This window comes from Pseudophryne corroboree, assembly GCF_028390025.1.
Source record: "Pseudophryne corroboree isolate aPseCor3 chromosome 3 unlocalized genomic scaffold, aPseCor3.hap2 SUPER_3_unloc_51, whole genome shotgun sequence".
NCBI lineage: Eukaryota > Metazoa > Chordata > Amphibia > Anura > Myobatrachidae > Pseudophryne > Pseudophryne corroboree.
In genome coordinates, this window is record NW_026967543.1 from 768058 (window position 1) to 795023 (window position 26966).

General features: G+C 48.0%; 1 pseudogene; it reads right to left on the reverse strand.

Annotated features, from left to right (window-relative positions):
- Positions 1 to 26966, reverse strand: part of LOC134984405 (zinc finger protein 585A-like) — a 176695-nt pseudogene that overhangs the window by 119196 nt on the left and 30533 nt on the right.

Consider the following 26966-nt stretch of genomic DNA (forward strand, 5'->3'; position numbering starts at 1 on the left):
CTGGAAGCTTGGACGGAGGACCCCTCAGCCGTGACATCGCAGCGGAGTTTACAGACACCAGCGGCGCCGCAGCTTGCCGGGCGGGAGATACTGAAGTGGAGCTGCTTTCCCGTCTCTCCCCGGCGGCGGCTGTGTTGCGACATACACTGTCTCCAGCTGCCTGCGTGGAGGGCTGGCCGGCTCGAGACACCTGGGATCACCTGCCTCTGATGACCTCTCCCCTGCCGACCCTGCTAAGTCTGCCGAGGCTCGTCCTCACTTGTGCCGCTGAAGAGTGACTGTCGGGTCTGTCTGTGTGCCCGTCCCCGCTGCTGGTCTCCAGGGAGTCTGAAGGCTTATCTCCTGGGACCTTTGGTGTATGAGAGCTACTGCGGGGGCTGACCTTGCCGGGCGGTCTGCAGCCCCTTAGTCACTCCAGGTACTAACCCTGTTTGTACCCCCTCCACTCTTTATTAACAACCCCCATTTCTCTCTTTTATTACCCCTTACTTGATACCGTCCCCCCTCTTGTGTGCTCCTCTTCCCTCCCTTGCGATACACCCCCCCTTTCCCGAACACAGTTACCCATACTTGATCCCCTTCTCTTTTCTCTTGTTGTGGAAGCAATTGCCACACTGCAAGTGTGCTGAGGTACCTCCCTCTAATACGTGGGACTGTTGTTCGCTGCTTGGGACATTAACAGGACTTCATAGGGGTGTATTTACACTCCTTATGGATTGAACTGCTGCGACTAACGTTAGACGGATGTTATATTAGGGGGCAACGCATTGCACCGGCTGGTGCTACTCATGGACGCCCCACAATCGGAGGGGAGCCCAGATTGCCCGTTGTTTGGCTGCGAGGTTAGGATCTTCTCCACTGTGTGCCTGCTTACAGGGCTCAGACCCTATTAGCCGCTTGTGCCACATCTACGTTAGGGGCCATCCAGCTTGCATATTGCGGCAACTGAGGTAATAACGCCACTGAGTGACTTTCTGTTGGGAGACTTCTAGAGAAATTTTATTTTTTTTTCTATGTTTATTTGATCGCTTCAGATACATAACCTGCTCTGCTGGCTCCTGAGACAACCTCTATGTACCATTTATTATTTTTCTTATATACCATTATGTGACGTTTGTTATTTTTGCTCAGAATCTCTAATCTGTATTGCTTGACATAATATGACATCTAGTGTCTCTCAGACTAACAACTGTGGGCATTGCTTGATTGATTTTGAAACATAACACAACCGCAGTGTGACCCTTCAGTCTTATTGTTATTCCATTAGAAGTTATTTCTTGTTCAATGTATCCTTCACCCGGCATGTGGGTCTAACTTAATCTTTTGAGGGGTCTTTTTCAAACCGGCACACAGGCACTGCATAAGCAGATAACATTTTTGCTCAAGCTACTAGTGAGTGGTGATTTAGCCTTTGTGGGCGGATAACACTACTTGGGAGGCCGTGCACAGAGGATTTTTCAGTGTGCCTAGCATTTTAAAACTTCAATAATCCACTCACTGACTTAATATGAGCTGAGGTTAAGGATACATGCTTGAACGGGACAAACGCTAGAGTGTTCACTATATAGCATAAGTAGGAAGAGCACACAGCTTATGCAACAGCGACATCTGGTGTCTCTCTGACAAATAGCCGTGTATATTATCTGATTGAGTTTGTAACATAGAGTAACAGCAGTGTGACCCTACAGTCTGATAGTTTTTTCACTAAGAGTTCTTTCTTATTTAATGTATCCTCCAAACGGCATGTAGGCCAGCTTTTACCTTTCGAGTAGCCTTTTTCGAACCTGCAAACAGTTATTGCAAAGAGATTTTCTTTTAGCTTAAATTAACTGCAAATAGTGACAGAGGTAGAGAACAATGGATAAATATTATAACAGAACAAATTCCCAAAAATCCCAACACTCTTCTGCAAACACAAGGACGGGGAAATCCAAAAATAATCAAGGACGAGCTACTGCTCCTTCCTCTCCGGTGCATAACTCGGAAGAGGATGATTCTTTAAGCGCCCCCTCTTCTCCCACTCAGGTCCCCAAGGTTCCCTCGGCGGTAGAAACGGCCCAGGAAATCTCAAAAATCATCATGCCATTAATCGATAAAAAATTGGAAACCTTACAAACTGCATTTGATGCAGCCTTGGCTAAAATAGATACCAATACTACCCGTATTGCTGCCCTGGAGCAAAGGACCAGTGATTCGGAGGACCGGGTAGACTCAATACAACAACTGGTGGATACCCAGACCTCCTCCATCCAAAATCTCCAGGCTAAAGTTGATGATATGGAAAATCGTCATAGGCGAAATAATCTCCGTTTCATTGGCATCCCCGAAACGATTAGGGGCCCCAAACTCCTTGAGTTCCTCACAGTTGACCTCCCCAGAGAACTGGGGACCCAAGATTCCCCTTTCCTAGCGCATATTGAACGGGCACACAGATTGGGACCAGAGAGACCCGATTCTGCGGTTAGACCACGGCCTGTAATAGCCAAATACTTAGACTACCGCATGAAAGAGGCAACTCTGGGTGCTTATCGCAAGATTTCACGGTTAGAGGTAAAAGGGTCAAAAATTTTAATCTTCCAGGATTTTTCGGCCTCTGTTTCCCAAAAAAGGAAGGAATTTGTAGAAGTATGCAAACTACTCCATGACAGCGGTACACGATTTCAATTACTGTACCCGGCTAAACTGCGGGTACAGGAAAATGGCCGCGACGTATTTTTCTCTGACCCGACATTGGCTAAAACACACTTTGATAGGGTATTCCATGCAGGGGGACCATCTGATCGCTAAGTATAAAGTGGTTAATTTAATTATGTATATTAAGATGTAATGCCAGTAGATACTACCAGGCTACTCGAGATGATCTGATGTTTGGTTTTTATTTTGTTTTTGTTCTTCTATTCCCCATACTTTCTTGGTATATGTTCATGGGTGTCAATACTCTAAGCGTATTGGTCACTCTTAAGATGTTCGGTTACGGAAAAGTTAGAAAATGTGAATTGAAGCATTGTTTGTTTGTTAAGTCGGAGCTGCCGGGGCCTACACCCTCCCCCTGTCCCCATAGTTATTCGACCCCTTCCGATGGCTGGGACGGAGGGGTTCTCCCAACATGCACATACCACACGGTTAGATGGTTTCCCAAACTGGGGGTTGGATAATGCAATCTAATTCTCAACCAATCCCTTCTTTGAATACCCCTGCTCCTCTAAAGTTAATATCCTGGAATGTGGGAGGCCTCAACTCTCCCATTAAGAGAAAGAGAGTGGTGAACCACTTACGTAAATTTCACCCAGATGTTATATTTCTGCAGGAGACCCATTGGGAGGCGGGAGGTGAATCGACACTGCGGGCTCCATGGCTGGGCGAATGCATTTCATCTAAATTCCGCAATAAAACCAGGGGAGTGTCGATTTTATTTCAGAAAGATGTTCAATACTCCATCACTAATTCTACACTTGACTCAGAAGGAAGATTTATAATTTTAGACGCAATCATATGGGGAACAAATTACACACTAGTTAATATCTATGCACCCAATGTGTCAACCTCGGAGTTCTTGCAATCTTTGGCTCAAACCCTGGCGCAGCGACAGAATGGTCTCCTAGTACTTGCTGGAGATTTTAACTCAGTAGATGACCCAAAGATTGATAAACAACCCGTCCCACAGAACCCTTCATCAGCTTTCTACACACAAAGACATTTTCTCAAGACAACACTACAGCTTAGCGACATTTGGAGGCTCTTTAACCCAACTGATCATTCTTTTACCTTTTTCTCGGCAGTACATGGCTCCTGGTCTAGAATAGACTCCTTTCTCATAGGTGATCCCTTGGTGTCACGTGTTCTAAAAGTAGACATCCATAACATCCTGGTCTCCGACCATGCCCCAATTACACTCCATCTCACCAGATCTACGTCAGCTGGGAACTTTAAACCTTGGAGATTCCCGACTTACTTATATAATTCAGAAGACTTTCGTCTTTTTCTAAAAAATAGTTGGATGACCTTTACCGACGACAACATTGATTTTTGGGAGAAACCAACTATATTCTGGGGAGCATCTAAGGCTACTATGAGGGGAAGCATAATGGAGTATATCTCCAAACGGAAAAAGAAGGTCTCTGCGCAATATCAAGCTCTTCATGCTTCACTAACGGCTGCTTTGCGAACATACTTAGATTCCCCTTCCCCAGATAATAGACAGATATACACACAGGCAAGACAGACATTGGATGATTTTCTGCTGTCCCAGGCACAGCGTGATTTGACTTTCTCAAAATCTAAATACTTTCGGTGGGGCAATAAAACTGGACGTTTGTTAGCCACCATGTCCAAATTGAGCGCCCCAAAGAGATTGATCACCGCCATTAAAGACCCGAACTCGTCTTCAATTGACACAACGACCTCACGTATACTAGCACACTTCGAAGCGTACTTTTCCAATTTGTACGATGCACGTCCATTTGATCAAACATTACATGACAGTATTCTGTCTGAAGCAAACTTACCCAAATTGTCTAATACACAAAATGAAGTATTCAAACAAGATATCACACTTGAAGAAATAACTAATGCTATTTCAAAGCTAAAATTACATAAATCACCAGGCCCTGATGGGTTATCTAATGAATATTACAAAATACTTCAGGGACACATAGCACCTGCTTTGGGGGAACTGTTTAATGAAATTCTACACAACAATACATTTTTTCCTCATTTCAACAACTCACACACAATCATGATTCCCAAACCACAGCGTGACCCCCAGCAAATTGATTCGTATAGACCAATTACTCTACTTAACACAGACATTAAAATACTAACCAAAATTGTGGCGGATAGACTCCAGCTGCTGCTTCCACAGATTCTCACCGATCACCAGCTGGGATTTGTTCGCCATAAACATCTAGTCAAAGGAATTCGAACAGCGGTAGCAGCGGTAGTAAAATCTCATGGAGAACCACATACCCAAAATATTCTCTTAAATCTGGATACGACCAAAGCGTTTGATACTGTTTTATGGCCACATTTGTTTGGAATTCTCCATGCACGGCAATTTGACCCAGTGTTCATTAATCTTATAAAATACATCTATACTACTCCCTCCACCTCTCTAGTAATAAATGGATACAGTAGTAACCCTATAATGATGTCTAGGGGTACCAGACAGGGATGTCCCCTCTCCCCTATTTTATTTAACTTAGCTATAGATCCATTACTTAGACTTTTTCAGGGGGGAGATTACTTTAAGGGAATTCGGATTGGTCAAAAAGAAATAAAGTTGACGGCTTTTGCAGACGACATTTTGCTGTTTGTTGGGGACCCAGCAGAATCCCTGGATAGGATATTCTCTCTTTTGACTAAGTATGGAAGGGTATCCGGCTTCGAAGTCAATACGTCTAAATCGGTGGCGCTTCGTCTTGGTACTCCCCCCTCTCGCGTTTCTTTTAAATCCAATATCCCAATAATGTGGGCACATCAACACTTTACTTACCTTGGAGTTAAAATCTCACATAACCCTTTTCTCCTCTACAGTCTCAACTTTTCCACTGTTATTCGCTCTATAGCAACAGAGTTAGATGGGTGGAAGGGGCTGTGGTTGTCATACTTAGGCAGAGCGAACCTTATTAAAATGATTTAATTCCCAAAATTAATGTTTTTAATACAGGCACTCCCTTATGTGATCTCGAATAAAGACGCAAAGTCGATTAACCGTAGTTTTAGACAATTTATTTGGAAGGGCAAACACCCGAGGATAGGACTAAACAAACTACAACAAATGAAAATGAATGGGGGGATAAACTTTCCTGATGTCCAATTATACTCATATGCAGCGCACACTAGATACATTAAAGATTGGCTAAATGGCCGAGATCTTTACGCGAACGCATCACTAGAAAAGGAATTCTTGCAGGGAATTTGTCAGGAATCGACTTACCAGGCTGACATCCGTCCGCCGCTGCGGACTCCGTCCTGGCTCCCTGCGGTCACCTGTCACCTATGCCCCTGCCATGGGACATCATCAAGGGCCTGGGAACACTCCTGAGACAGCGGGCATGTAGCGCGCCGCGTCCCTGCTAGGCCGCAGCGTGGGCGCCGCCATGACAGTCTGTAAACAGCCAGTATACTGCGGCCAATCCGGTGCTTGGCCGCACCCACTTTCCTTCACTCATCCAATCCCTGTGCACCATGGGGTACATAAGAGACTGCAGGATCAGTCTGCAGGCATCCTGGACTTTGTGTCATTCCTGCGACCCATATGAAAGGATCGGTTCCTGTTGCTCCTGTGTTCCTGGCTCTCTGGTTAAAGACTTGTATTCCTGGTTACTCTGCACAGCTCCGTGGAACTTCAAGGCCCAGCAATACCTGCAACCTGCAAACAAGGCTTCACACTTATCACCACCTTGTGTGCTTCAGCCTGCAGTTGAAGACTGACTCCAGGTGTGTTTCATTCCTCCACCTGTGATACAGCTTGCTGCTGCCAGTGCCTCATCACCTGCACTGTGAAGTCAGACTCCTGCCTCTGCTCAGGTTTGCCATTCTACACCTTGCTGCCTAAGTTTCCTGTTTTAAAACCTGCACTGGTTTCCAAACCAGAACCATTTCACAAGCACTTGTTCCTCTGTTTATATATTACCGGATATTATTTTCTCAAGTCATCTGTCATCCATTGCCATAGACTTTCAGTTATCATACTGAGTGATTGACTTTATTCATCTGTTATTATTGTTTCTGCTACCATTCTGTATTATATCATCTGCCAAATAAAATACCATTGCGCTCATGCGCAGGAACGTTATCCAGCCTCCTCGTTTTCTCCCATCTACCTCCACTGACCCACTAGCGCCCCCTCCGGGGACACAGCCCAAACACAATCTGACAGTAAGTCCAGGATCGATGGACTCGGATGGTGGACGGAGTGTGGGGTCAGAGGCCTTGCAAAATCTGGTCTCCCGTCTGGATGGTCAAGAGGTTGCGCAGCAGCAGATGCTTCAATTCCTGCAAGGGATGTCCTCCCGATTAGATACACTACAGCAATCCCTGCCTAGTGTACTCTCTCCTACTGTTCCTGTTACTCCAGCACCTGCCAGTGCTGTGAGTTCTTCTATGCCGGCTGCATCAGCTCCAGTGTCACGTCTGCACCTGCCCGTGCCGAGCAAGTATGATGGCAGTCCTAAGTTATGTCGCGGGTTTCTCAACCAATGTGAAATACAGTTTGAGTTATTGCCACATAATTTCCCCACGCCAAGATCCAAGGTTGCCTACATCATCTCCTTACTCTCTGGATCTGCTCTGAGTTGGGTGTCTCCTCTGTGGGAACGTGCTGACCCTCTGATTAACAACTACACAGACTTCGTGTCAACCTTCAGACGGATCTTTGACGAGCCTGGTCGTGCAACATCAGCTTCGGCAGACCTGATCCAACTTCGTCAAGGTGCCCGAAGCATGGGACAATATGTCATCCAGTTCCAGACGTTGGCTGCAGAGATTCAGTGGAACAACCAAGCTCTGGTAGCAGCTTTCTGGCACGGACTCTCGGATCGGATCAAGGATGAACTGGCGACCCGTGACATTCCTGTTCAACTGTCTGATCTGATCTCCCTGTGCATTAAGTTGGACTCTCGCATCCGCGAACGCAATAATGAACGCGCTCGGAGTGAGCCACGCAGATCAAGGTTCATACCTTCTGTACAGTTCCAGTCTCCCTCTTCTGACGAGCCTATGCAGATAAATAGGTCCCGCCTAACTCCTGAAGAGCGGGCAAGAAGAATACCGGAGAGACTCTGCCTATACTGTGCTGCTGCGGGCCATCAGATTAACTCCTGCACGGTGCGTTCGGGAAACGCCAGATCCTGACTTGTAAAGGAGGAGTCAAGTTAGGATCTTTCAGTCAAGCTCCTTCTCAACAAGACCTCATTCTTCCAGTGACGCTAGAGACTCCAGTTGGGCTCCAGTCTGCGTCAGCATTAGTGGACTGCGGTGCTGCAGGAAACTTTATCACCCAAGCTGCGGTAAATAAATTTTGCCTATCTACCTGTGAACTTTCTTGTCCAGTTTACATTACTGCTGTGGACGGTAGTCGAATCTCCAAGGGGAACATTTCTCATCAAACTGTTCCAGTGGTTCTGGGAGTTGGATTTCTCCATTCTGAACTGATCAAGTTCCTGGTCATCCCTCAAGCCACCCAGGAGATTGTCTTGGGCATGCCCTGGCTCCAGCTACATAATCCACAGTTTGACTGGTCAACGTTGCAGCTTACCTCATGGGGTTCACATTGTCATCAATCCTGCTTAGCCCAAGTGTGTCCCATTAAGTCTACCGAAGTAAAGACACAGTCAAGTCTCCCAGCAGCTTATCAAGACTTCTCAGACGTCTTCTGTGAAAAGGCTGCTGATATCCTGCCGCCCTATAGGGAATGGGATTGTCCCATCGATCTCCTTCCTGGCAAGAAGCCACCTAGGGGGCGCACCTACCCGTTGTCTGTTCCTGAAACTGAGGCGATGAGTAATTACATCAGAGAGAATCTTCAGAAGGGATTCATCCGTCCGTCACCATCTCCCGCTGGTGCAGGTTTCTTCTTTGTTAAAAAGAAGGATGGAGGACTGCGTCCATGCATTGACTATCGGGGTCTCAATGACATTACCATCAAGAATAGTTATCCATTACCACTCATTACCGAATTATTTGACAGAGTTAAAGGAGCCCGCATCTTCACCAAGTTAGATCTCCGCGGTGCCTATAATCTCATCAGAATCCGGAGTGGTGACGAGTGGAAGACAGCTTTCAACACTCGAGATGGCCATTATGAATACCTGGTAATGCCATTTGGGTTGAGTAATGCTCCAGCAGTGTTCCAACACTTTGTGAACGAAATCTTTCGTGATGTCCTGTATAAGTACCTCGTTGTTTACTTAGATGATATCCTTATCTTCTCCCAAGACCTTCCATCTCATCGTCTACAAGTTTGTGAAGTTCTCCGACGTCTTCGTGAGAACCGGCTCTACGGGAAACTATCTAAATGCACCTTTGAAGTTCCCTCTATACCCTTCCTGGGTTATATAATTTCCGGATCGGATCTTCAGATGGACCCGACAAAATTGGAAGCTATTGCCAATTGGTCCATTCCAAACTCTCTCAAGTCTATCCAGCGATTCCTGGGTTTCGCCAACTACTATAGAAAATTTATTCGAGGATTCTCCACTCTCATCGCTCCTATTACCAACCTGACTCGGAAAGGGGCAGACCATTCCAACTGGTCAGAAGAAGCCTTGGCAGCCTTCCAGAAGATCAAGCTAGCCTTTATGTCTGCTCCAGTGCTGTCTCAGCCAGATGTCAACAGACCATTCGAGTTGGAGGTAGATGCCTCTACAGTTGGGGTTGGAGCTGTTCTCTCCCAGAAGGGATCCGATGGGAAAGTCCACCCTTGTGGATTTTATTCTCGAAAGTTTCTTCCTGCAGAAGCTAACTACTCCGTGGGAGATCAAGAACTACTGGCGATCAAGCTGGCTCTCGAGGAATGGAGATATCTCCTAGAAGGGGCCAAACATCCGTTTAATATCTACACGGATCATAAAAACCTGCTATATTTAAAGGCAGCTCAGTGCCTTAACCCTCGCCAGTCCAGGTGGGCTATGTTTTTCTCACGTTTTAATTTCAAGCTTCATTTCCGCCCAGGTTCGCAGAATGTGAAAGCCGACGCGTTATCCCGATCCATGGAATCTGAAGAAGGAACATCTGACTCAGTGCCACATTCCATCCTGAGTCCCGTGGTTTTCGCTGCATCTCAAGTCTCCCCAGCTCCTCCTCCTGGTAAGACTTTTGTTTCCCCAGATCTCCGTCCCAAGTTGCTATCTTGGGCCCATCAATCCAAGTTCACTGGTCATCCTGGGGTCCTGAAGACCTTCAAGTTCCTTTCTGCTACATATTGGTGGCCAAAGATGAAAATGGACATCCAGGATTTCGTGGCATCCTGTCCTAAATGTGTGCAGCACAAGACTCCTCGTCAGTCTCCAGCAGGTCAGTTACAACCACTGTCTATCCCTAGTCGTCCCTGGTCACACCTGTCCATGGATTTTATCACCGACCTTCCTCCTTCTCAAGGACATAATACCATTTGGGTTGTAGTGGACAGATTCACCAAGATGGCTCATTTTGTTCCTCTCCAGGGTCTCCCTTCTGCCCCAAAACTTGCCCAAATCTTCCTACGGGAGATTTTCCGCTTACATGGTTTACCCTCTGAAATAATATCTGACCGGGGGGTACAGTTTGTAGCGAGGTTTTGGAGGGCCCTCTGTTCTGCCATGCAGGTCAAACTGAAGTTTTCATCTTCATACCATCCTCAGACGAATGGGCAGACAGAGAGGGTCAATCAAGAACTTGAGACTTTTTTAAGATTATATGTTTCATCTTCCCAGGATGACTGGTTCGATCTGCTCCCATGGGCCGAGTTTGCCCACAACTTTCGATACCATACTGCCACTGAAACGACACCATTCTTTGCAGTATATGGGCAACATCCCCGTGTACCTGATTTCCAAGAACTCCCTCATATGGATGTTCCTGCTGCCACTACTGCTCTGACTCAGTTTTCATCTATTTGGAGAAAAATTCACGTTTCCCTCAAAAAGGCCTCCAGTCGGTACAAGGTCTTTGCCGACCGCAAGAGACGTGCGGTTCCCCATTTGAAACCTGGGGACAAGGTTTGGCTATCAACCCGTAACCTCCGTCTCAGGGTCCCATCCATGAAGTTTGCACCACGCTTCATTGGTCCTTACCCTGTCGAAAGAGTCATCAACCCAGTGGCCTATAAATTAAAGTTACCATCTTCCCTTCGTATACCTAACGCTTTTCATATTTCTCTCCTCAGACCTCTAGTCCTAAACCGCTTTCAGAATACTCTTCCAGTAGGTCCCAAGGTTCGAACTCAGCGGGGCGTGGAATTCGAGATCAACAAAATTCTGGACTCCCGTTGTCGGTATGGACGTCTCCAGTACCTGGTCGATTGGTCCGGTTATGGCCCAGAGGAGAGAAGTTGGGTGAATTCGTCCGATGTCCATGCTCCTAGGTTGGTCCGTGTCTTCCACAGCACTCATCCCTCCAAACCACGTGGGTGTTCGGTGTCCACCCCTAAAGGAGGGGGTACTGTCAGGAATCGACTTACCAGGCTGACATCCGTCCGCCGCTGCGGACTCCGTCCTGGCTCCCTGCGGTCACCTGTCACCTATGCCCCTGCCATGGGACATCATCAAGGGCCTGGGAACACTCCTGAGACAGCGGGCATGTAGCGCGCCGCGTCCCTGCTAGGCCGCAGCGTGGGCGCCGCCATGACAGTCTGTAAACAGCCAGTATACTGCGGCCAATCCGGTGCTTGGCCGCACCCACTTTCCTTCACTCATCCAATCCCTGTGCACCATGGGGTACATAAGAGACTGCAGGATCAGTCTGCAGGCATCCTGGACTTTGTGTCATTCCTGCGACCCATATGAAAGGATCGGTTCCTGTTGCTCCTGTGTTCCTGGCTCTCTGGTTAAAGACTTGTATTCCTGGTTACTCTGCACAGCTCCGTGGAACTTCAAGGCCCAGCAATACCTGCAACCTGCAAACAAGGCTTCACACTTATCACCACCTTGTGTGCTTCAGCCTGCAGTTGAAGACTGACTCCAGGTGTGTTTCATTCCTCCACCTGTGATACAGCTTGCTGCTGCCAGTGCCTCATCACCTGCACTGTGAAGTCAGACTCCTGCCTCTGCTCAGGTTTGCCATTCTACACCTTGCTGCCTAAGTTTCCTGTTTTAAAACCTGCACTGGTTTCCAAACCAGAACCATTTCACAAGCACTTGTTCCTCTGTTTATATATTACCGGATATTATTTTCTCAAGTCATCTGTCATCCATTGCCATAGACTTTCAGTTATCATACTGAGTGATTGACTTTATTCATCTGTTATTATTGTTTCTGCTACCATTCTGTATTATATCATCTGCCAAATAAAATACCATTGCGCTCATGCGCAGGAACGTTATCCAGCCTCCTCGTTTTCTCCCATCTACCTCCACTGACCCACTAGCGCCCCCTCCGGGGACACAGCCCAAACACAATCTGACAGTAAGTCCAGGATCGATGGACTCGGATGGTGGACGGAGTGTGGGGTCAGAGGCCTTGCAAAATCTGGTCTCCCGTCTGGATGGTCAAGAGGTTGCGCAGCAGCAGATGCTTCAATTCCTGCAAGGGATGTCCTCCCGATTAGATACACTACAGCAATCCCTGCCTAGTGTACTCTCTCCTACTGTTCCTGTTACTCCAGCACCTGCCAGTGCTGTGAGTTCTTCTATGCCGGCTGCATCAGCTCCAGTGTCACGTCTGCACCTGCCCGTGCCGAGCAAGTATGATGGCAGTCCTAAGTTATGTCGCGGGTTTCTCAACCAATGTGAAATACAGTTTGAGTTATTGCCACATAATTTCCCCACGCCAAGATCCAAGGTTGCCTACATCATCTCCTTACTCTCTGGATCTGCTCTGAGTTGGGTGTCTCCTCTGTGGGAACGTGCTGACCCTCTGATTAACAACTACACAGACTTCGTGTCAACCTTCAGACGGATCTTTGACGAGCCTGGTCGTGCAACATCAGCTTCGGCAGACCTGATCCAACTTCGTCAAGGTGCCCGAAGCATGGGACAATATGTCATCCAGTTCCAGACGTTGGCTGCAGAGATTCAGTGGAACAACCAAGCTCTGGTAGCAGCTTTCTGGCACGGACTCTCGGATCGGATCAAGGATGAACTGGCGACCCGTGACATTCCTGTTCAACTGTCTGATCTGATCTCCCTGTGCATTAAGTTGGACTCTCGCATCCGCGAACGCAATAATGAACGCGCTCGGAGTGAGCCACGCAGATCAAGGTTCATACCTTCTGTACAGTTCCAGTCTCCCTCTTCTGACGAGCCTATGCAGATAAATAGGTCCCGCCTAACTCCTGAAGAGCGGGCAAGAAGAATACGGGAGAGACTCTGCCTATACTGTGCTGCTGCGGGCCATCAGATTAACTCCTGCACGGTGCGTTCGGGAAACGCCAGATCCTGACTTGTAAAGGAGGAGTCAAGTTAGGATCTTTCAGTCAAGCTCCTTCTCAACAAGACCTCATTCTTCCAGTGACGCTAGAGACTCCAGTTGGGCTCCAGTCTGCGTCAGCATTAGTGGACTGCGGTGCTGCAGGAAACTTTATCACCCAAGCTGCGGTAAATAAATTTTGCCTATCTACCTGTGAACTTTCTTGTCCAGTTTACATTACTGCTGTGGACGGTAGTCGAATCTCCAAGGGGAACATTTCTCATCAAACTGTTCCAGTGGTTCTGGGAGTTGGATTTCTCCATTCTGAACTGATCAAGTTCCTGGTCATCCCTCAAGCCACCCAGGAGATTGTCTTGGGCATGCCCTGGCTCCAGCTACATAATCCACAGTTTGACTGGTCAACGTTGCAGCTTACCTCATGGGGTTCACATTGTCATCAATCCTGCTTAGCCCAAGTGTGTCCCATTAAGTCTACCGAAGTAAAGACACAGTCAAGTCTCCCAGCAGCTTATCAAGACTTCTCAGACGTCTTCTGTGAAAAGGCTGCTGATATCCTGCCGCCCCATAGGGAATGGGATTGTCCCATCGATCTCCTTCCTGGCAAGAAGCCACCTAGGGGGCGCACCTACCCGTTGCCTCCGGGGACACAGCCCAAACACAATCTGACAGAATTAACCTTACAAGTTTTCTTCATTTATATGACTGCGAAATTTCACCGGAAATACGTGATAACCCATTGCTCTGGCATACTAGGAAAACTTGGCATGTACTAAGACACAAATTTGGATTAAATGCATACAAATCTCTCTTTCTCACCTTTGTAGACAATCCTGAATTTCAGAATGGGCAGGCTTCCTACCCATTTTTTAGTTGGCAGACCCTGGGAGTGAGGACCGTGAGAGATTTGGTCTGTGCATCAGCAAGGAGGCCTTCCACGTTCCGGGACGCTGGGGAACGCCATCCCTGGATGGCGGCCTACCCTATTGCATTTTTACAAGCCCAACATTATATTAGCTCTATTATACGCCCTTTCACAATGTTGGACTGGAACAACCCACTAGACACATTACTACAAAATCAAAGCTTGACACAAAAAGCCATTTCCTTAACGTACAATTGCATACGGCAAATGTTTATACCAGACGGATCCTCTACAGCCCTGGCTCCATGGCTTTCACGACTTCCAAATATATCATCAAACGATATACTTCGTTCTCACACCAGAGCATGTGCTCTATTGCCTTACTCTCCATACACGACTATGTTTCTAAACATACTGCATAGAGCTTACTTGTCCCCGAACAGGAGTTTCTTGATAGGTAATTCACCAAGTTCCAACTGTTACAAATGTGGAACTAACTCAGCGGATTTATTTCACTGTCTTTGGGAGTGCCCCGTAATTCGAGGTTTTTGGACTCAGGTCAGGAAATATTCTGCTGATAGCTTGGTCAACTACATCCCTATGACACCTGAATGGGCCCTGTTCGGCATACTTCCCCCTAATATTCGTACATCACATGGGAGTAGGAGGCTCTTGCTGGCTATAGGAGCAGCGGCCTGCAAAACCATTTTACAGACTTGGTTACAACCCTCCCAGCCATTGTTGACACTTTTTAAAGCTAAACTACACTATCTATTTAGAATGCAGTGGGTGGAGGTGGTACTGGATAGAGAAAGCAAGGTTGAGAGGTTCTTTCTAACATGGGAGTCATATATAGCTACCCTGTCGCTTCCGTTAAGGACCCAAATCCATAATAGCTTTAAAGACACAGTTTGGTATATGTCGCAGGTGGTCGCTAATGACCCTCCGATCCCTCTGTGATATTACATTTTAGCTCATGTCAGATCTCGGATGGGGTATTCTATGCAAAACATGAAGTGTTCGAGGAGATGGCAGGAGGGGGGGGGTGGGGCTCTGGTGGCACGGCAGGCATTCACATAGATTATGTTTGCTTTGACTTTTATTCTCACCTGACATGGATAGATGAATACAAACGTGCTTTACAACATTAAGGTGAAAATGTTTTGTTCAATGATAATATGATAATTTGATATATGTGGTACTGTATGTTGATGGACCTACATTTCAAAAATGTTGAACCGATTTACCACAATGTTGTTGAACTGACCAGACGATGCTTCAATAAAAGAAATTTAAAAAAAAAAGAAATAAGGAAGCATAATCATCATTAAGTCTAATTATCAGCTGATTCTGTGCAGGACCCATATACCTCTTTACTGCCTCCAGCATTCCCTGGTACTGCACTGCGGCCATCTGCCCTGTCTCCCCCCACTACTGCCACCCACAATGTCTCCCCCCACTACTGCCATCTGCCCTGTGTTCCCCCACTACGGCCAACGCCCTGTCTCCCCACACACCTGCCACCCGCCCCGTCTCCCACCAACATCTCCCCCCATTACTGCCACCCACCCTGTCCCCCCCTACTGCCATCCACCATCTCCCCACCACTACTGCCACCCACCTGTCTCCCTCCACTACTGCCGCCTGCCCCGTCTCCCTCCACTACTGCCACCTGTCCCATCTCCCTCCATTGTTGCAACCCACCCTGTCTCCCCCCACTACTGTCACCTGCCTTGTCTCCCCCCACTGCTGACACCCACCCTGTCTCCTTCCACTACTGCCACTCGGCCTGTCTCCCCCCACTACTGTCACGCACCGTCTCCTCCCACTACTGCCATCGTCGTCTCCCTGCACTACTGCCACGACCCTGTCTCATTCCACTACTGCCACCCACCATCTCTCCCCCACTACTGCCACCGCCCTGACTCTCCCCACTACCACCCACCTGTTTCCCTGACATCCAAGCACTAGTTGGGGATTTATGGTACTAACAGTCCTTCATCAACAGATGGAAGTAACCAGGGCAGTACAGAGGCAGAAGCTGCTTCTGGTACATGGACCCGGGTCATGTAGGGCTGGGAGAGTAAAATTATGTAATAGGGGCCTACAGTAAGTCAGTAAGGAGGCAGAAGCTGCTTCTGGTACATGGATCCTGGTCATGTAGGACTGGGAGAGTCAGTAAGATTATGTAATAGGGGCCTACAGTAAGTCAGTAAGGAGGCAGAAGCTGCTTCTGGTACATGGACCCTGGTCATGTAGGGCTGGGAGAGTCAGTAAGATTATGTAATAGGTGCCTACAGTAAGTCAGTAAGGAGGCAGAAGCTGCTTCTGGTACATGGACCCTGGTCATGTAGGGCTGGGAGAGTCAGTAAGATTGTGTAATAGGGGCCTACAGTAAGTCAGTAAGGAGGCAGAAGCTGCTTCTGGTACATGGACCCTGGTCATGTAGGGCTGGGAGAGTCAGTAAAATTATGTAATAGGGGCCTACAGTAAGTCAGTAAGGAGGCAGAAGCTGCTTCTGGTACATGGATCCTGGTCATGTAGGGCTGGGAGAGTCAGTAAAATTATGTAATAGGGGCCTACAGTAAGTCAGTAAGGAGGCAGAAGCTGCTTCTGGTACATGGACCCTGGTCATGTAGGACTGGGAGAGTCAGTAAGATTGTGTAATAGGGGCCTACAGTAAGTCAGTAAGGAGGCAGAAGCTGCTTCTGGTACATGGACCCTGGTCATGTAGGGCTGGGAGAGTCAGTAAGATTCTGTAATAGGGAACTACAGTAAGTCAGTAAGGAGGCAGAAGCTGCTTCTGGTACATGGACCCTGGTCATGTAGGGCTGGGAGAGTCAGTAAGATTATGTAATAGGGGCCTACAGTAAGTCAGTAAGGAGGCAGAAGCTGCTTCTGGTACATGGACCCTGGTCATGTAGGGCTGGGAGAGTCAGTAAGATTATGTAATAGGGGCCTACAGTAAGTCAGTAAGGAGGCAGAAGCTGCTTCTGGTACATGGGCCCTGGTCATGTAGGGTTGGGAGAGTCAGTAACATTATGTAATAGGGGCCTACAGTAAGTCAGTAAGGAGGCAGAAGCTGCTTCTGGTACATGGACCCTGGTCATGTAGGGCTGGGAGAGTCAGTAAGATTATGTAATAGGGGCCTACAGTAAGTCAGTAAGGAGGCAGAAGCTGCTTCTGGTACATGGACCCTGGTCATGTAGGGCTGGGAGAGTCAGTAAGATTCTGTAATAGGGAACTACAGTAAGTCAGTAAGGAGGCAGAAGCTGCTTCTGTTACATGGACCCTGGTCATGTAGGGCTGGGAGAGTCAGTAAGATTCTGTAATAGGGGGCCTACAGTAAGTCAGTAAGGAGGCAGAAGCTGCTTCTGGTACATGGACCCTGGTCATGTAGGGCTGGGAGAGTCAGTAAGATTATGTAATAGGTGCCTACAGTAAGTCAGTAAGGAGGCAGAAGCTGCTTCTGGTACATGGACCCTGGTCATGTAGGGCTGGGAGAGTCAGTAAGATTATGTAATAGGGCCTACAGTAAGTCAGTAAGGAGGCAGAAGCTGCTTCTGGTACATGGACCCTGGTCATGTAGGGCTGGGAGAGTCAGTAAGATTCTGTTATAGGGAACTACAGTAAGTCAGTAAGGAGGCAGAAGCTGCTTCTGGTACATGGACCCTGGTCATGTAGGGCTGGGAGAGTCAGTAAGATTATGTAATAGGGGCCTACAGTAAGTCAGTAAGGAGGCAGAAGCTGCTTCTGGTACATGGACCCTGGTCATGTAGGGCTGGGAGAGTCAGTAAGATTATGTAATAGGTGCCTACAGTAAGTCAGTAAGGAGGCAGAAGCTGCTTCTGGTACATGGACCCTGGTCATGTAGGGCTGGGAGAGTCAGTAAGATTGTGTAATAGGGGCCTACAGTAAGTCAGTAAGGAGGCAGAAGCTGCTTCTGGTACATGGACCCTGGTCATGTAGGGCTGGGAGAGTCAGTAAGATTGTGTAATAGGGGCCTACAGTAAGTCAGTAAGGAGGCAGAAGCTGCTTCTGGTACATGGACCCTGGTCATGTAGGGCTGGGAGAGTCAGTAAGATTATGTAATAGGGAACTACAGTAAGTCAGTAAGGAGGCAGAAGCTGCTTCTGGTACATGGACCCTGGTCATGTATGGCTGGGAGAGTCAGTAAGATTATGTAATAGGGGCCTACAGTAAGTCAGTAAGGAGGCAGAAGCTGCTTCTGGTACATGGACCCTGGTCATGTAGGGCTGGGAGAGTCAGTAAGATTATGTAATAGGGAACTACAGTAAGTCAGTAAGGAGGCAGAAGCTGCTTCTGGTACATGGACCCTGGTCATGTAGGGCTGGGAGAGTCAGTAAGATTCTGTAATAGGGGCCTACAGTAAGTCAGTAAGGAGGCAGAAGCTGCTTCTGGTACATGGACCCTGGACATGTAGGGCTGGGAGAGTCAGTAAGATTATGTAATAGGGGACTACTGTAAGTCAGTAAGGAGGCAGAAGCTGCTTCTGGTACATGGACCCTGGTCATGTAGGGCTGGGAGAGTCAGTAAGATTATGTAATAGGGCCCTACAGTAAGTCAGTAAGGAGACAGAAGCTGCTTCTGGTACATGGACCCTGGTCATGTAGGGCTGGGAGAGTCAGTAAGATTCTGTAATAGGGAACTACAGTAAGTCAGTAAGGAGGCAGAAGCTGCTTCTGGTACATGGACCCTGGTCATGTATGGCTGGGAGAGTCAGTAAGATTATGTAATAGGGGCCTACAGTAAGTCAGTAAGGAGGCAGAAGCTGCTTCTGGTACATGGACCCTGGTCATGTAGGGCTGGGAGAGTCAGTAAGATTATGTAATAGGGAACTACAGTAAGTCAGTAAGGAGGCAGAAGCTGCTTCTGGTACATGGACCCTGGTCATGTAGGGCTGGGAGAGTCAGTAAGATTCTGTAATAGGGGCCTACAGTAAGTCAGTAAGGAGGCAGAAGCTGCTTCTGGTACATGGACCCTGGACATGTAGGGCTGGGAGAGTCAGTAAGATTATGTAATAGGGGACTACTGTAAGTCAGTAAGGAGGCAGAAGCTGCTTCTGGTACATGGACCCTGGTCATGTAGGGCTGGGAGAGTCAGTAAGATTATGTAATAGGGCCCTACAGTAAGTCAGTAAGGAGACAGAAGCTGCTTCTGGTACATGGACCCTGGTCATGTAGGGCTGGGAGAGTCAGTAAGATTCTGTAATAGGGAACTACAGTAAGTCAGTAAGGAGGCAGAAGCTGCTTCTGGTACATGGACCCTGGTCATGTAGGGCTGGGAGAGTCAGTAAGATTGTGTAATAGAGGCCTACAGTAAGTCAGTAAGGAGGCAGAAGCTGCTTCTGGTATATGGACCCTGGTCATGTAGGGCTGGGAGAGTCAGTAAGATTCTGTAATAGGGGCCTACAGTAAGTCAGTAAGGAGGCAGAAGCTGCTTCTGGTACATGGACCCTGGTCATGTAGGGCTGGGAGAGTCAGTAAGATTATGTAATAGGGGCCTACAGTAAGTCAGTAAGGAGGCAGAAGCTGCTTCTGGTACATGGACCCTGGTCATGTAGGGCTGGGAGAGTCAGTAAGATTATGTAATAGGGGCCTACAGTAAGTCAGTAAGGAGGCAGAAGCTGCTTCTGGTACATGGACCCTGGTCACGTAGGGCTGGGAGAGTCAGTAAGATTATGTAATAGGGTGCCTACAGTAAGTCAGTAAGGAGGCAGAAGCTGCTTCTGGTACATGGACCCTGGTCATGTAGGGCTGGGAGAGTCAGTAAGATTATGTAATAGGGGCCCTACAGTAAGTCAGTAAGGATAGCAGATGCTGCTAATTAGCAATCCTTTTTCTAGCGTGCTGGGGGCTGCCCATCGCAGGGCGAGGCAGCCTAGTATGCTGACCGGCGCCTCCCCCCTTTATGAAGCAGAAATTGCGATCGCTCCACAATTTCTGCTTCATCTTAGAAACTAGTGAAGCATCCTGCCAGCTTAGCTGTGCCTGCAGGATCCCCACCGCGTTCTTCTAGATTGCGATGGCTGCGTGTGATGTCATGCAGCCACAGTGAACATGACCGTTTGTCCGCCTCCCTTTCTCGCAACACCGCACTTGTAACGCTCCATCTTCTCACTGGAAACGGAGCTTTACCCCCCACCCCGTGACCACCTCTACCTGATTAACAAGAAGCAATCACATTTCCTACAGCCCCCTGTAGAGAATGCAGGTGCATACGCAGGACGGGCGCTGCGCATGCGTCCGCAAGTTTTTCTCAATAATTCCGTTTGGATCACACACTGTAGTCCAACCTGAATTAGGCCCAGAGTCACCATCTTACAGGCAGCTGGTGAAGGGAGCAGAGAATGGGTGTTATGTGGCAGGAACGGGCTGGTTAGGTAACAGCCAGGCAGCTGTATTCTGTACAAGCTACAAGCGGTGCAATTCTATTGCTGGGAGACCCAGGTAGAGGACATTGCAGTAGTCTATGTGTGATGATACAAGTGCATGTATGACTGTAGGTAGATTTTCTGAGGGAATAAAGTGCTGGAGTCTGACTATGTTCCTCAAATGAGGATCTGATTGTGGCAGATACTGATGTCTAAGTGTCACTCCACCATCCAGGACACCAAGATTCTGCACAGGATCAGCATTATGTAAACCTGAACCCCCAAGCGTAAGTCTGGTTGGTAACAAAGCTGAGCTGTAGCCCTGTCCTTTGTTGGTGAGCTAGCATAAGGACCTGTTTCACCAGGATTGAGTCACAGCCAACTGGCAACACCCACACCTGGAGCTCAGCTAGACATTTAGGATTGGTACTGGGTTCTCAGTACCCAGAACAAAAGACAGACCATCTGCATAGCAGTGGTAGATGAGGGCATGACATCTGATTATTTCACCCAGTGGTAGCATGTATATTGCAAAAAGCACAGGACATAGGATAAGAACCTTGAAGAACAACGCATGGCAATAATAAGTATACTCCAGAAGATTAAAATGGCTTCTCACCTGTGTGATTTCTCTGGTGTGTAACAAGATGTGATTTCTGTCTAAAACATTTCCCACACTCAGAACATGGAAATGGCTTCTCACCTGTGTGACTTCTGTGATGTATAACAAGATATGAGTTCTGTGTAAAACATTTCCCACACTCAGAGCAAGAATATGGCTTCTCACCTGTGTGACTTCTCTGATGTTTAACAAGATCTGATTTCAGGGCAAAACGTTTCCCACACTCAGAACATGGAAATGGCCTCTCACCTGTGTGACTTAGCTGATGTCTAACAAGTTGTGATTTCTGGGCAAAACATTTCCCACACTCAGAGCAAGAAAATGGCTTCTCACCTGTGTGACTTCTCTGATGTCTAACAAGATGTAATTTGTCTGCAAAACATTTCCCACACTCAGGACATGGAAATGGCTTCTCACCTGTGTGACTTCGCTGATGATCAACAAGATGTGATTTCCGTGAAAAACATTTCTCACACTCAGAGCAAGAAAATGGCTTCTCACCTGTGTGACTTCTCTGATGTCTAACAAGCTCTGGTTTGTCTGCAAAACATTTCCCACACTCAGAACATGGAAATGGCTTCTCACCTGTGTGACTTCTCTGATGTCTAACAAGCTCTGGTTTGTCTGCAAAACATTTCCCACACTCAGAACATGGAAATGGCTTCTCCCCTGTGTGACTTCTCTGATGTATAACAAGATGTGATTTCCGGGCAAAACATTTCCCACACTCAGAACATGGAAATGGCTTCTCACCTGTGTGACTTTGCTGATGTGTAACAAGACTTGATCTCCAAGTAAAACATTTTCCACAGTCAGAACATGGAAATGGCCTCTCACCTGTGTGAGTTCTCTGATGTCTAACAAGTTGTGATTTCCGGCAAAAACATTTCCCACACTCAGAACATGGAAATGGCTTCTCACCTGTGTGACTTTGCTGATGTGTAACAAGACATGATTTCCAAGTAAAACATTTTCCACAGTCAGAACATGGAAATGGCCTCTCACCTGTGTGACTTCTCTGATGTCTAACAAGAGCTGATTTGTATGTAAAACATTTTCCACACTCAGAACATGGAAATTGCCTCTCAGCTGCCTTAGCTGGCTGATGGGTAATAAGCTTTGTGTTCTGTGTAAAACATTTGGCATCTATAGAACAGGGAAACACTGTATCTACTCTCAGAGCTGTAACAAATGCTCCAATATCAGAGTGATCAGGAGAACATTTCCCAGGATCAGGGGGACCAGCTGATAGAGCTGGATGTATAATTGGGGTAATGGGATTATTTCCTGGAGAATCCTGTCTACTGTCATTATCTTTTATGTCACAATCCGGGGATAACATTAGACGTCCTTCTGAGATATTCCTGCTTGTGTGTCCATCTGCTGGAAATAAAATACATTATGGAAATACAAAAATGAGAACACACAATAACAAATGTAATATTATAATAAGACTTAGATATCTCTCTCTCTTGTACTTGTAACTAACCTTGAAGTATAAATGGAGATGTAGTCACTCGCCAAGTCCTATGTCAGCACCAATGTAAAACAATGGATGGGGAACACATCGTATGAATTGGAGATTCTAGATGAACAATAACATCAGTCATATGAGCTGATGGATCAGAGAAATGTCTCCTAACGTTACTCCTGGAAGCATTGGTAAGGTAGCATTCCTTTATGTGTGTGCGCATACGCTGGTAAGCCTGTACATGTGTTACTCACCCTTATATAAGGTATACTGCTACAGCAGAGTACGTGTGGAACAAGGTACCTTACATGCAATACACCATATAATACCCTGTAATCATCATCATCTTCCAGGTTATAATCCACTTTTACACCCCCCATCATCAGTGTCTTACCTCTATTCTCTCAATAGTAATAAGGATGATGTGTGTACAGTAAGTATGATATAGAGAATTACATATCAGGATCTATACAGCTGCCGCCATACTTCTGCTTCTCATACGTGTGCTACTGGCAGCAGTGAACATCTGAGTGAGAGTGCAGGGAAGACAGCAGAGTCTGATGAGAAAGAGATTGGATCTGCCTTTGCAGGGATGTACCACACCTGTCACCCTGTTAGTATATAAAATAATAAATAAGAGGGGCCTGAGTCCATCCAGACATGCTTTCTGGAGCTTTTATTACTACGTGGCTTCTTATCTACCCTACCTGATAGCTGTCGGCCACCACTGGAACCAAGAAACAATCTATTAAGTCCCCCACTTCTCCTGCCCTAAAGCCACTCACTCCGCTCAGTCCGGGCACCGTTCACTGCCGCAGCCTAGTGACGCAGCTGAAGCCACGGGCTGTATTCTGGAGCTAAGTGTGCCCAGTCTTTCCTGCACGCTCCGGATAGCTGACTTGGAGGCACTTTTGCCTCAGGTGGGAGCACTGGCTCTTCCGCTACTGCTGGGGGCAGAACAGGCTGCGCACAGTCACCGGAGCCCGGCAGTGATATTGGGAAGTGAGGTGATGATCAAGCACTCTTGCTCCGTTGCCCTTTCTCCGAATTCCACTAGCCGATCTGCTAAGGTATCCGTGTCGCCCCACTTGGGACGTTGGACCTCCGGCCCTGCTAGGTATGAAACATGGCTGCTGCTAATAGAGAGGCTGGGGCTTGTGGGTCTCACCGGTTCTGTACAAAGGTCCACTGGTAGGCCGCCCTCTTCAATGCCAACGCCCTTAGTACTCTACCTCCGCTCAGCGGGACTCCTCCAAGCTCACGAGTGCCGCCCTCATGATGCTTCTGGACACATTGAAAGGGATATCCACACCCTTCTCCTGATACACGATCTCCAGATCGTCCTTTGACATTCCACTGAAGACCGCCATCTTGTGCGTTCTCCTGCACTGCAGTTACTCCTCTCCTAACTCGGTTTCTCCAATCAGGTGACCGAAAAGCCACCTAGGATTATCCCACCGCTATGCCAGCAATTTCTGTGACTGGTGTTAGGCGCCGGGGTCCGCTCGTCGCTGCGGCCCGGCGCCTAGCAACCAGAGACGCCGTGCGCGTTCAGCCGCCGGCTCCCTGGCAACGCTAGACGCCGGGCGCACGGAGCCGCACGGACCTTAGCAACGGGGACGCCACTTGCGGACTGCGTTCCCCGTTGCTAGGTTCAATTGTGATTAATTACTGATCTGTTTCCCTGGCCATGCAGCTTGGCAGCTGCATGGCATTTAATCCAATCAGCCTCCAAACAGCTGATTGGAGGACTCTCTGTTAAGAACACTTCCTGGGCTTCTCACAGACGCCGGTAATAGCTTCCTGTTTGCTGTATCTGTTTGCAGAGAGTGTTCCAGTCCTGCTGTATCCGGTCGTTCCTGTCCTCAGTTGTCCAGTACTCGGAAGTTGTCATCTGTTCCTGGAGTCCTGACCGAGCACCTGTTAACATCCTGTGGTGTTCGTGAGTCGCGGCGTAGCCGTGTGTTGCGGCTTGACCGATTACTATTTATTATTTGTTATTTATGTTTCGGAGCTTTTGCGGAGGATTCCGCTCCCACAGATCCACTCTGGTATCCAGCGGTGCTGGGTAGGAGTTACGGACTAGAGGATTTTGGTTGTTCTTTTCCCTGGCGGTTTGTCCGCACATACTTCTGGTTTTGTTAGCTTGTAGCCTCTGGCCAGGTTGTTTAGTCAGAGGGCCCCTTGTTATCACCCTGTCTCGGATTTCCCTTTGTCTCCCATTAAGACCTGAGGGGGCATCGGAGTTGGGCAGACGTAATCCGCCCTTCAAACGCGGCTGCCATGGGCTCAAGCAACCATAGTCTCGCAGGGGATTTCTGACAACACGGGCGAGACAACGGAGTTAGGGCGCCAGGGGTTACTAGGCTTTCCTGCTCCCGTAATCAGCATTCCCTTCCAGTACTCTGGCCATTGCCGTAAGATCTCATCTGGTCAGAAGTACTGGAATCATAACAACTGGATGGTTCTGTACGAAAGCCCTCACCCTGCCTTGCGTCCTGCTCCAGTCACAGAATGGATGTTTAGGTCACACGGGATCTGGCCAATTAGGGGATTCCCAATTACCATTAGTAACCGCCTATTACTGACTCCACCCACTGCGTAATGGGCAGGTACTACACTGCCACCACCAGAATCCTTGTCGCTATGGAGTCTGGAACCATGGTACTGCTCTGTATGTGTCTACACGCTATCTTACCACACCTGTGTGGTGTCGACGAATCACCACTAGTCGCTGGACTTGGCCTCTGCACAGTAGCTGGCGGGAGGCGAAGCTTGGAGACGCTGAGTGCACCCTGGACAGCCGGAAAACGGAACTATGTTTGGCATAGCACTGCAGATCACAAGATGAAGCGGTCATCTTGAGGCAGATGTTTATTCACCCAGTCTTAAAAAAGACTGTTCCCTATTGCTAGTGGCAACAGCAATACAGCAAGATGTTTACAGCAGAGTGAAAATAGTATAATACCTCTGGAGGCTAACAGGCCTCCTCTTTTTATCTTACGCCAATACACATACCACAGGGGGCAAGTCCACCGTGCTGTTCTCAACCAATCATTGTTTACCCATGTGATGTGCATGCCTTGGCCACATGCACAGCTATCATTGTCCTCTACGGACGGTGGGGAGTAGTCGCTCTCCTTTGACCGTCCCATCCTGGAGGGTTGGTATCCACCCTGGTGACGCTCAGTCTAGGCTGGGGGAAGTTTTCCCATCTAAACTACTTCCAGGAATCTGCCCGGGTACCCAGCTCACCATCTCCAGTCTAAAATTGGGCTCCAGAGATGGGCAGCCTAGATCCCAGGTCAGGCTTTCCTGCCCACCAAAGGTGATCCCTAAGGAGCTCCAGAAAACCACTCAGCTTGTTTTAAAGCTGAGCTGCTCCTCTCTCTCCTCATGATACTTCCATGTGGGAGGCTAGAGAGGAAGGCATTCCATTTTGGGGGGAAAGTACTGGGGGAATCCACCAGCCTACACCAGGCATGTCCAAATTGCGGCCCTCCAGCTGTTGTGAAACTACATATCCCAGCATGCCCTGACAGTTTTGCTGTCAGAGAATGCTAAAGCTGTGTCAGGGCATGCTGGGATGTGTAGTTTCTCAACAGCTGGAGGGCAGCAGTGTGGACATGCCTGGCCTACACAGTAATGGATTCCCCCCTCCTGGGACACACAAACAAGTGCATTCCACCTTAAATACAATTCAAATACACTATACACATTGGCCCTCATTCCGAGTTGTTCATTCGCTAGCTGTTTTTAGCAGCCGTGCAAACGCTAAGCCGCCACTCTCTGGGAGTTTATGTTAGCTTAGCAGAAGTGCGTTCGAAAGGAACGCAGCGCGGCTACAATATTTTTTTGTGCAGTCTTAGCTTGCGATCACTTCAGACTGTTCAGTTCCTGTTTTGATGTCACAAACACGCCCTGCGTTCGGCCAGCTACACCTGCATTTTTCCTGGCACGCCTGCGTTTTTTTGAACACTCCCCGAAAACGGTCAGTTGACACCCAGTAATGCCCTCTTCCTGTCAATCACTCTGCGGCCAGCAGTGCGACTGAAAAGTGTCGCTATACCTTGTGTGAAACGACATCAATCGTTGTTAAAGAACGCCGTGCGTGCGCATTGCACCGCATACGCATGCGCAGAAGTGCCGATTTTTTTGCATGATCGCTGCGCAGCGAACGAAAGCTGCTTGCAAACAACTCGGAATGACCCACATTGTTGCTTAATAAATAAATAAATATATATATATATATATATATATATATATATATACACATACACACACACACACACACACATATACACAGTGTTTGCAAATACGCACTGTAGCGCGTATTTTACCCAGATCGGAGGACGGGGATTCACTTTTCAAAAACGTGTGGATCCCCGAGGACGCGCTCCGCTGCAGCCAATTCCTGGCTCTCAATTAACTGCACTTCCTGCCTGTAAAGAGGAGGTGGAGCCTTACCGCTACCAGTCCTCTGGCGGTGCCTCCCCCTCCTGGTCACATGCAGCCGCGGATTCACATGGGGGTCGGGCAGAGAATGAAGACG